Source organism: Loxodonta africana, chromosome 1, assembly GCF_030014295.1.
Source record: "Loxodonta africana isolate mLoxAfr1 chromosome 1, mLoxAfr1.hap2, whole genome shotgun sequence".
Lineage (NCBI taxonomy): Eukaryota > Metazoa > Chordata > Mammalia > Proboscidea > Elephantidae > Loxodonta > Loxodonta africana.
Genome location: NC_087342.1, coordinates 98,885,512 through 98,894,796, shown reverse-complemented (window position 1 = coordinate 98,894,796; position 9,285 = coordinate 98,885,512).

Sequence of the window (9,285 nt, the reverse complement as noted above, 5' to 3'; positions counted from 1 at the left end):
TAAGACAGAGTAGAACTGCCCCATGGGGTTTTCAAGGAGCACCTGGTAGATTTGAACTGCTGTTTGGTTAGCAGCCGAGATCTTAACAACTGTGCCACCAGGGCTCCCAAGAGAAGGAAGAAAGGGAGGCCGATTTCCCCAATGTTGCCCAGAAACTAAGTGGCATAGCTTTGACTCCAACCCCGGCTGGCCCTGCTGCAAACCCCATTTATTTAACAAGCACTTATCGGGTGCATACCGTGTAGCATTTTCTAAGCATGTTCCTTATATAAATTTATTGGACACCTCTATGAGATGGGTGGAGTCCCGGGGTAGTGCAAATAGTTAATGCGTCAGCTGCTGACCGAAAGTTGGAGATTTGAGTCCACCCAGAGGGATCTCGGAAGAAAGGCTTGGCAATCTCCTTCCAAAAAAATCAGCTATTGAAAACGCTGTGGAGCAAAGTTCTACTCTGACACACATGAGGTTGCCATGAATCAGAATCAACTCCATGGCAACTAGTTTTGGTTTATGAGATGGGTACAGTTGTATCCTTATTTTTAAAGTTTAAGGAGCTGAGGCCCCCCCCTCCAACAACAAAAAAAGTTAACATCAAGTTGATTCTCACTCATGGCAACTGTCTGCATTACAGGGTAGAGCTGTGCTCCATAGGGTTTTCTTGGCTGTAATCTTTATAGAAGCAGATGACCAGGCCTTCATTATACGGTGCTGCAAGCAAATCATTTGTGCCTCCCAGGGATCCTTTTTTTTTGTTTTCAGGAGCTGAGGGCCAGAGAAATTAAAAACTTGCCCAAGATCACACAGCTAGTAAGTAGAAGAGCCAGATTCGACTCCAGGCAGCCTTGCTCCAGAGAAAAACCCTGCTAACCCGCCTCCCTCACCCAGGGGCTTGCTGGGAGAAGTCAGCTACATGGATAGGGGATGAACTTGGTGCCCATACCTGGGGATCTGGTTGCAGAAACCACGTGTGGACTTACTGAGACTCAGGGAGGGACAGATTTGTGTTCCTGGGCAGGGCAGTTAGGTTGGTGAGATGGATCCCGGGGACAAGGCCAAGGCAGATATGGACCTTCAGGTCTGTGCCCTGGGCCAACCCCCTACCCCTCCCCCAAATTCATTGCCATTGAGTTGATTCTGACTCATAGTGACCCTACGGAACAGAGTAGAACTGCCCCATAGGGTTTCCAAGGAGCAGCTAGTGTATTCGAACTGCCAACCTTTTGGTTATCAGCAGAGTTGTTTTTCTTTTTTAATTCTTATTGTGCTTCAAGTGAAAGTTTACAAATCAAGTCAGTCTATCACACAAAAGCTTACATACACCTTGCTACATACTCCTAATTGTTCTCCCCCTAATGAGACAGCCCACTCCCTCCCTCCACTCATCTAACCCCCTCTACCCTCTCATCTCCCCTCCAGACAGGGCAAAGGCAGGTTCTAACCCCCTCTACCCGCTCATCTCCCCTCCAGACAGGAGATGCCAACATAGTCTCAAGTGTCCACCTGATACAAGAAGCTCACTCCTCACCAGCATCCCTTTCTATCCCATTGTCCAGTCTAATCCCTGTCTGCAGAGTTGGCTTTGGGAATGGTTCCGGTCCTGGGCCAACAGAAGGTCTGGGGGCCATGACCACTGGGGTCCTTCTAGTCTCAGCCAGACCATTAAGTCTGGTCTTTTTACAAGAATTTAGGGTCTGCATCCCACTGCTGTCCTGCTCCCTCAGGGGTTCTCTGTTGTGTTCCCTGTCAGGGCAGTCATTGGTTATAGCCAGACCCCATCTAGTTTTTCTGGTCTCAGTCAGCCGAGTTCCTAACCACTGTGCTACCAGGCTCCAAACCCCCAGCCTTCTCTAATCTCACCATCTCCTCCCACTCAAACTTCCTTTTTCCAGCTCCACCGCACCCACCTCCAAGTTCACTGACCCAAGCAACACCCCCTCCTTGTCCCAGCCTATGAAATCTAGACAGGGGAAACAGTCTATAACTTGGGGGTTGGGAGTGAGGGAGGGGTCTGGAGTCATGATATGGGCAACAGGGACCCAGAGCTGTGCTGTCATTCACTCAGTTAATTTCCAGGGCTGGACATTCGGTTACTAATCACTCTGAGGTCTTACAGACAACTCTGAATCACTTACCTTCTGGCACAAGGCTTTTTTTCTTATATTTTAGATATGATTTTCTTTAGTTCTGATTCTCACCAGTTTAGCCCAGCTTGTTCTTTGTTAGAATTCAAGGTCAGGGTCAGGCCAGATTGCTGCTTGGCCACATTCTATGTTCTCATGGAAACAAAAGGTCACCACAGAGCAGCTTGATGGTGTAACAATCCTGGAGTCACTGAGGAATGTGCCTGAAGTTCAGTCACAGGGAACACCATGGCAGGGGCAGGAGCAGATGATTTTAAATTTAATGTTTTAAAGTGTCTCTGAGAGCATTAGAGAACAATGCCCAAGGCATAGAGATGGAAGCGTGTCTGTATACACAGTTCCGAATCAGGAGGTCATAGACTAGAAAGCGCCAGTCCTGCGTTCCTCACACCTGCTCCCTGTATACCTCTTGCCCTTCACCTAGGCTGCCCCTCACCTGAACACCACCCCTCCTGGTCTGTTCAGGTCTTTTTCAGGCAGCTGTGACCATCCTGTCTCCTTTGTTTCCCCTCTCTCCTCTTGAATCAAAGTATCATCCCTCATCTGGTTATCTGGTTTCTCTGATCTTGTGTCTCACTTTCTTCCACTCAGCCCTTGCTTTGTTTGGAGCAAGTTCTAGAAGCGAGGTCTGCAGGTTGTCGCTGACCACCTGGGCAGGCCTTAAGCTCTCCCAGACTCCTTCTGACATACCTGGTGGGAAGTAATAACGTGGAAAACAATTTGAGCTAGTCATTGCTGTCATTACGGGGCGTGTGACTAGGGCCTCAAGGAGACTAGAAACATCTCTCACTCTTCCTCACCCTTTACCCCCGTGCCCTGCACTTTTCCAATTTGTGGAGTCATCCCTGCCTTTGCCCTTCTGTATTCTTAGCTACAATCTTGCTTCCTCTTACCCCATAACCCTGGGCACCCCACTAACCCCTTCCTATGAGCCCTGCCTCAAACAGTAAAACCTGCTAACATAAATCCTTTCCAGATCTTTCTCCTTGAAGCAGTTTCAAAGATCTCTCTCCACACAGCCTTCCTTGGAAGGTGGTGATGGGTGCTGGGGAATGGTGTGTCCCAGGGAAGGGAGCCATTGAGGATTGGGGGGTACCTGGCTTCTGTGAGCCAGGCAGGCCTGAGTTCCTGAGGAAGCGTACCTCACTCACCAGAACCCACAGTATCTGCACCTCAAGGACACTCTGGGAAGCCCATCTTCTCTATTTAGTGAAGTAACTTTGTGTTCCTGGGTCCTGGCCCCCTAGTGACAGGGCCCAAGTCTTTTTCCTCTTGGGATTCTCACAGCCCACATAAGATGGGGGGCATGTAAATCTGGAGTGAGGAGCCTTCTCCTAACAAACAGAAGCAATTTAATTTGGTTGAGATGTATTTTTTAATAATGTTTTATTCTGTTTTTGGTGAAGGTTTACACAGCAGTTTAGGTTCCCATTCACCAATTTGTATACAAGTTGTTACATTCTTCACAACGTGTGAACATTCTCATTATTTCCTTTCTGGTTGTCCTGTTTCCATTAATCTAGTTCCCCTACCACCTCACATTCTTATCTTTTGGAGTAATAGTTCACCATTTGGTTTCATATAGGTGATTTTTTAAAGAAGCACAGGGCTTACAGGTGATACTATTTTTAACCCGATTTGTTATTTAGCTACGAGGTGGCCTCAGGGATTAGTTTTGGTTCAAGGTTTGAAGAGTATCTGAGGGCAATAGTCTCGTGGAGTCCTCTAGTTTCAACCAGTCCAGTAGGCCTGTTTTTGTTTTTTAGGAATTTGAGGTTCTGTTCCACATTTTTCTCCCATTCTATCAGAGTCCATCTATTGTGGTCCCGATTAGAATGGTCAGAAGTGGTAGCTGGGCACCATCTAGTTCTTCTGGTTTCAGGGTAGATGAGGCTGTGGTCCATGTAGACTATTTGTCCTGTAGACTAACTTCTTCTTTGAGTCTTTGACTTCCTTTTTCCTTTTTTGCTCCAGAGAAGCAGAGACCAATAGTTGTAGTGGTTTGGGTATTTCTTAATGAAAAAAAGAAATTTGAATGATCCAACTCCTTCTAAAATAAGAAGGGTGGATTCAAGGCTTGACTCAATAGATAAGAACAGTACTTTAGAAATATGTTTCCCAGGCAAATGTATCAAGGCCAAAGCTTACTAGTGGTTACCAGGGGCAGAGGCAGGGGGAAAGGGAAGAGATATTGCATGGGGGCACTGAGTTTCTGTTAATGGTGGCGGAATAATTCAGAAAAGGACAGCAGTCATGCTTACACAAAATGAAGAGTGGAATCAATGTTGCTAAATAATACATGTAAACATTGCTGAATTGGAAAATGTTATATATATTTTTATGCACACACACACACACAGACACACAGACACACAAATGCTTCTCTTTCCCCCTGTGGTCAGGGAAAGAAAGAAGGTAGAGAAAACAGGAGACTGGGGCAAGGAGAGAAGTAGAAGAGGAAGTAGAGAAGAGGAAGTAGAGGTATGGACTGAGTGAGGCTGAGAAGGAAAAGACAGAGGGACAGGGAGGCAAGATGGCGGCCAGAGGAAGAAAAATCAGGTCAAGGAGTACAGGGGTGGGGAGGACTCAATCAGCCCCACACAGACTCGAATCCTGACTGTCACTCACTGATTATTTAACCCCTACAGCCTCAGTTTGTTCATACGAAAAAAACGGGGATAACAACACCTACTTCAGAGAGTTGCTGGGGCAAGTCGACAAAATGAATGTCGAACTGTCGTTGTTAGTTGCCATCAAGTTGATTTTGACTCATGGTGACCCCATGTGTATAGAGTAGAACTGCTTTTTGAGGCTGTGACCTTTTGGAAGCAGATCACCAGGACTTACTTTTAAGGTGCCTCTGGGTGGGTTTGAACCACCAGCCTTTCAGTTAATAGTCCAGCACATAACTATTTGTGCCACCCAGGAATTCTTGAATGTCAAACAGCACTTGGTAAATGGTGGCTGTTTTTATTACATGGAAGAAACAAGAGTCTGTGAGGTACTCCATGGGGCAGGATGGGATCCCTCTTCCCCTAGTCTGGGGTTTCATGGCTCCTGGAATAGATATCTTGGGCTCTAAGGAGAGGACTTCACCTCCAAGGCCAGGGCCATAAGGTATTTGCCAAAGAGGAAGGCCTTGCTGCTCACACAGCTCCAGCTCTTCACAGCCCAGAGGGGCGGAGGCTCCTTTCCCCTCTAAAATGCCAAGTTCGACCAATGCCCAAAGCCTTCAGCCAGGACCCACACAGCCCCAGCAAAGCTGGTGCCTGGCCCAGACTCCAGGGACCCATGGGCCCCTGAGCCACTGGCCTCCTACCTGATGCAACTTCCTGACCGTGCATAGCTGTCCCAGGCCTCCCTGGAATGGTGATGGGGCAAAGTGATCAGCAGCCCTCTTCCAAGGAGTCCCAGCCTGGGCTCAGTTCTGGAGCTGAGGTTGGGGTACCTGGTCAGGATGGTGGGGGCTGTAGCTGGTAAGAGGAAGAGGCACCTAAGAGGTGTGTGCAGTGCTCATGCCTGATCCTCCATCCTAGCTGTCTAGAGGCCAGGTAACCATGGCACTGGGGCCCAGAGAAGAGTGTCTGTGAGGGTGCAGGATGGGGATGGTGACAAGGGAGGGGCTGGACTGTACCTCTGGGCAGGGGCAGATACCAGGATAGGGAAGGAACAAACGTCCCCACAGCCAGCTCCCTCCCACCAGTCTCCCAGGCGAGAAACTCAAGCCATCTGGTCTACTGCCTGCCCCGCAGTCAGTCTCCATCAGTATCCCTCGTCCCAGCCCATCTTCTTTAAAAACATTTTTATAATGAAATACTCCAGGCCTGTAAAAGCATAGATAATAATATAACAAGCACCCATGGATCCACCATCCAGCTTCGGAGATAAAACACTACAGATACAATCAAAGCATCTAGGAGCTCTTTGATCCTAAACATTCTCACCCTTCCCAAAATCACATCTGGGTTTGTTGGTTGACATTTGCATGATTTTCACTGTCCTTTTTACTCCACATTAAAAAATAAAAAAACCAAACCAGTTTGCCATCAAGTCAATTCTGACTCATGATGACCCCCCCATGTGTCAGAGCAGGACTGTGTTCCATAGGGGTTTCAATGGCTGCGACCGTTCAGAAGCAGATTGCCAGACCTTTCTTCCAAGGCACCTCTGGGTGAGTTCAAACTGAGCGCTTCACTCCTTGCACCACCTGGGGACTCCTTATGACACACTGTGTATCTGTAAATATTTAATATTGTTTTGCAGGTTTTAAACCTTAGTGCTGTCCAAGAGAACACTCAGTGATGATGAAGATGTTCTGTTCTCTTCCTGTGCTGCCCAGTGTCGTAGCCACAATGGAATGTGGCGATTGAAAAGTGGCTAGTGTGACCGAGGAACTGAATTTTTAATTCATTTAAATTTAAAGGGCCACATTTGGCTAGTGGTTAGTGCACTGGGCAACACAGGATAGTTCCTCTGCAACTTGTTTTTTTTTTTTTTTATTGAATTCTTTTTTTTTTTTTTTTTTTTTAGAGATTTGTTGATGTTGACCTAGACACCATTCATTTTCTATACTGTACAACGTTCCATTGTCTGGATATACAGCTGTTTTCCTAACAATGGGCATTCAGGCTGTTTCCATTTTTGCTAACAGAGTTGACACTGCAGCTATCCTTCTTGTACATCTCCACATATCTTCCCAACTTCATTTTCAGTGCCCCGTGTAGTGGACAATCCCCTGACCCAAAGCCCAGGTTATTTGGTAGCATCCTGGCTGCCTTCCTGACCCCAGTGTCTTCCCCTCTACACACCCAGTCCTCTCCAGGTATCATGGATTGAATTGTGTCCCCCCAAAAGATCTGTCAACTTGGCTAGGTCATGATTCCCTTGTATGATTGTATAATTGTTTACCATTTTATCGTCTGATGTGATATCCCTATGTGTTGTAAATCCCATCACCATGATGTAATAAAATGGATTAAAAAAAAAAAAAACCAGTGGATTAGTGGCAGTTATATTGATGAGGTCTACAAGATTGGGTAGTGTCTTAAGCCAATCAAACTCTTTTGAGATATAAAAGAGAGAAGCAAACAGAGAGACACGGGGACCTCATACTACCAGGAAAGCAGCGCCGGGAGCAGAGTGCCATCCTTTGGACCTAAGGTCCATGCTCTGAGATGCTCCCAGACCAAGGGAAGACAGATGCATCACAGTGACCTTCCTTTAGAGCCGATAGAGAGAGAAAGTCTTCCTCTGGAGCAGGTGCCCTGAATTCGGACTTCTAGACTACTGGACTATGCGAGAATAAACTTCTCTTTGCTGAAGGCATCCACTCGTGGTATTTCTGTTGTAACAGCACTAGATGACCAAGACACCAGGCATCTATCAGCCCACCCAGTGATAATTTCAAACACCACTTTTATCCTGTTTGTTTCCTGCTCAGAAACTCAGGATGGCCCTGTTGACATTTGCATCTGATCATAACCCCTCTGCTTAGACTCCAACCAAGAAAACCAGTTGCAGTCGATTCAGTTCTGACTCATGGAGAGCCCGTGCATCAGAGTAGAACCGTGCTCCATAGGGTTTGTGCTCCATGGCTGATTTTTAAAATTTTATTTTGTTGATGTTGAGAATACACACAGCAAAACATACACCAATTCAACAGTTTCTACATGTACTATTTCATGACATTGATTACATTCTTCAAGTTGTACATCCATTCTCACCCTCCTTTTCTGAGTTGTTCCTCCCCCGTTAACATAAATTCACTGCCCCCTAAAGTTCCTATCCAAACTTTCAAGTTGCTATTGTCAATTTGATCCCATATAGATAGCTCTTAAATAATGCTCAAGGCAAACATTTTTTATTAGTTAAGCTATTGTTTGGTTTTAAGAAGACTTCAGGGAATATTTTTGTTTAAGGTTTAAAGATTATCTCAGGGCAATAGTTTCAGGGGTTCGTCCAACCTTCATGGCTCCAGGAAGTCTAGAGTCCATGAGAATTTGAAATTCTGTTCTACATTTTCCCCCTTTTGATCAGGATTCTTCTATAGACTCTTTAATCAAAATGTTAAGTGGATCACCAGGGCTGTCTTCCGAGGCACCTCTGGGTGGATTGAGCCTCCAACCTTTTGGTTAGCAGCCAAGTACATTAACTCCTTGTACCACCCAAGGACCCTGTACTCCCACAACCTGGCCCTACCCTCTGATTCACTATGTTCCCCAACATCCTCTGCCTACATTAGGCCAACTGCTCTCTTGCCCTCTGCACACATAATTCTATTTTAACCTTTATGCCTTTATTTAGTAGTTCATTTTTTTTAGAGTTATAGGTTTACAGAAAAGTTGTGCAGAAAGTACAGAGTTTCCATGTACCCCCTACACATTCTCTCTCCTGTTAGCATCTTACATTCCTATTGTGCCTTTACTTTTTATGTAAACCACTATCCCTCACCTTGGAATTTCTATCTTCCTGCCTGTATTAGTTGCCTAGGAGTGCTGTGTCAAAGTCAAAGTACCATAAAGTAGGTGCCTTGAAATGATAAATATTTATTGTCTCACAAATCTGGAAGTTAAAGGCAGAATTCAGGGTGTCAGGAAGGCCATGTTCCCTCCAAAGGCCCTGGGGGAGAGCCTTTCTTGTTTCTTCTAGCTTCTGATTTGTTTGTTTTTATTGTGCGTTCAGTGAAAGTTTACAGAGCAAATTACTTTCCCATTCGATAGTTTGAACACAGTGTTTCACAACCTTGATTTCATTCCCCACAATGTGTCGGCACTCTTCATTTCTGCCCTGGGTTCCCCATTTTCTTTCATCCTGCCTTCTTGTCTTTGCTTTTGGGCAGATAATGCCATTTTGATATCATATAATTAATTGTTATAAAGAGTATGTTCCTCTCGGGTGTGATTGTTTATTTCTCCTAACTTCTGGTAGCCCCAGGTGTACCTTGGTTTGTGGCAGCCTAGCTCCACCTCTGCCTCAGTCTTCACACGGCCACCTTCCCTCTGTGTGTGTGTCTGTGTCTCTCCTCTTTTGTGAGGACACCCCTCATACAGGATTAGGACCTACCTACTCCAGTATGACTTTGTCTTAGTGATCTAGTGCCGCTATAAAAGTACCACAAGTGGGTGGCTTTAACGAACAGAAATTT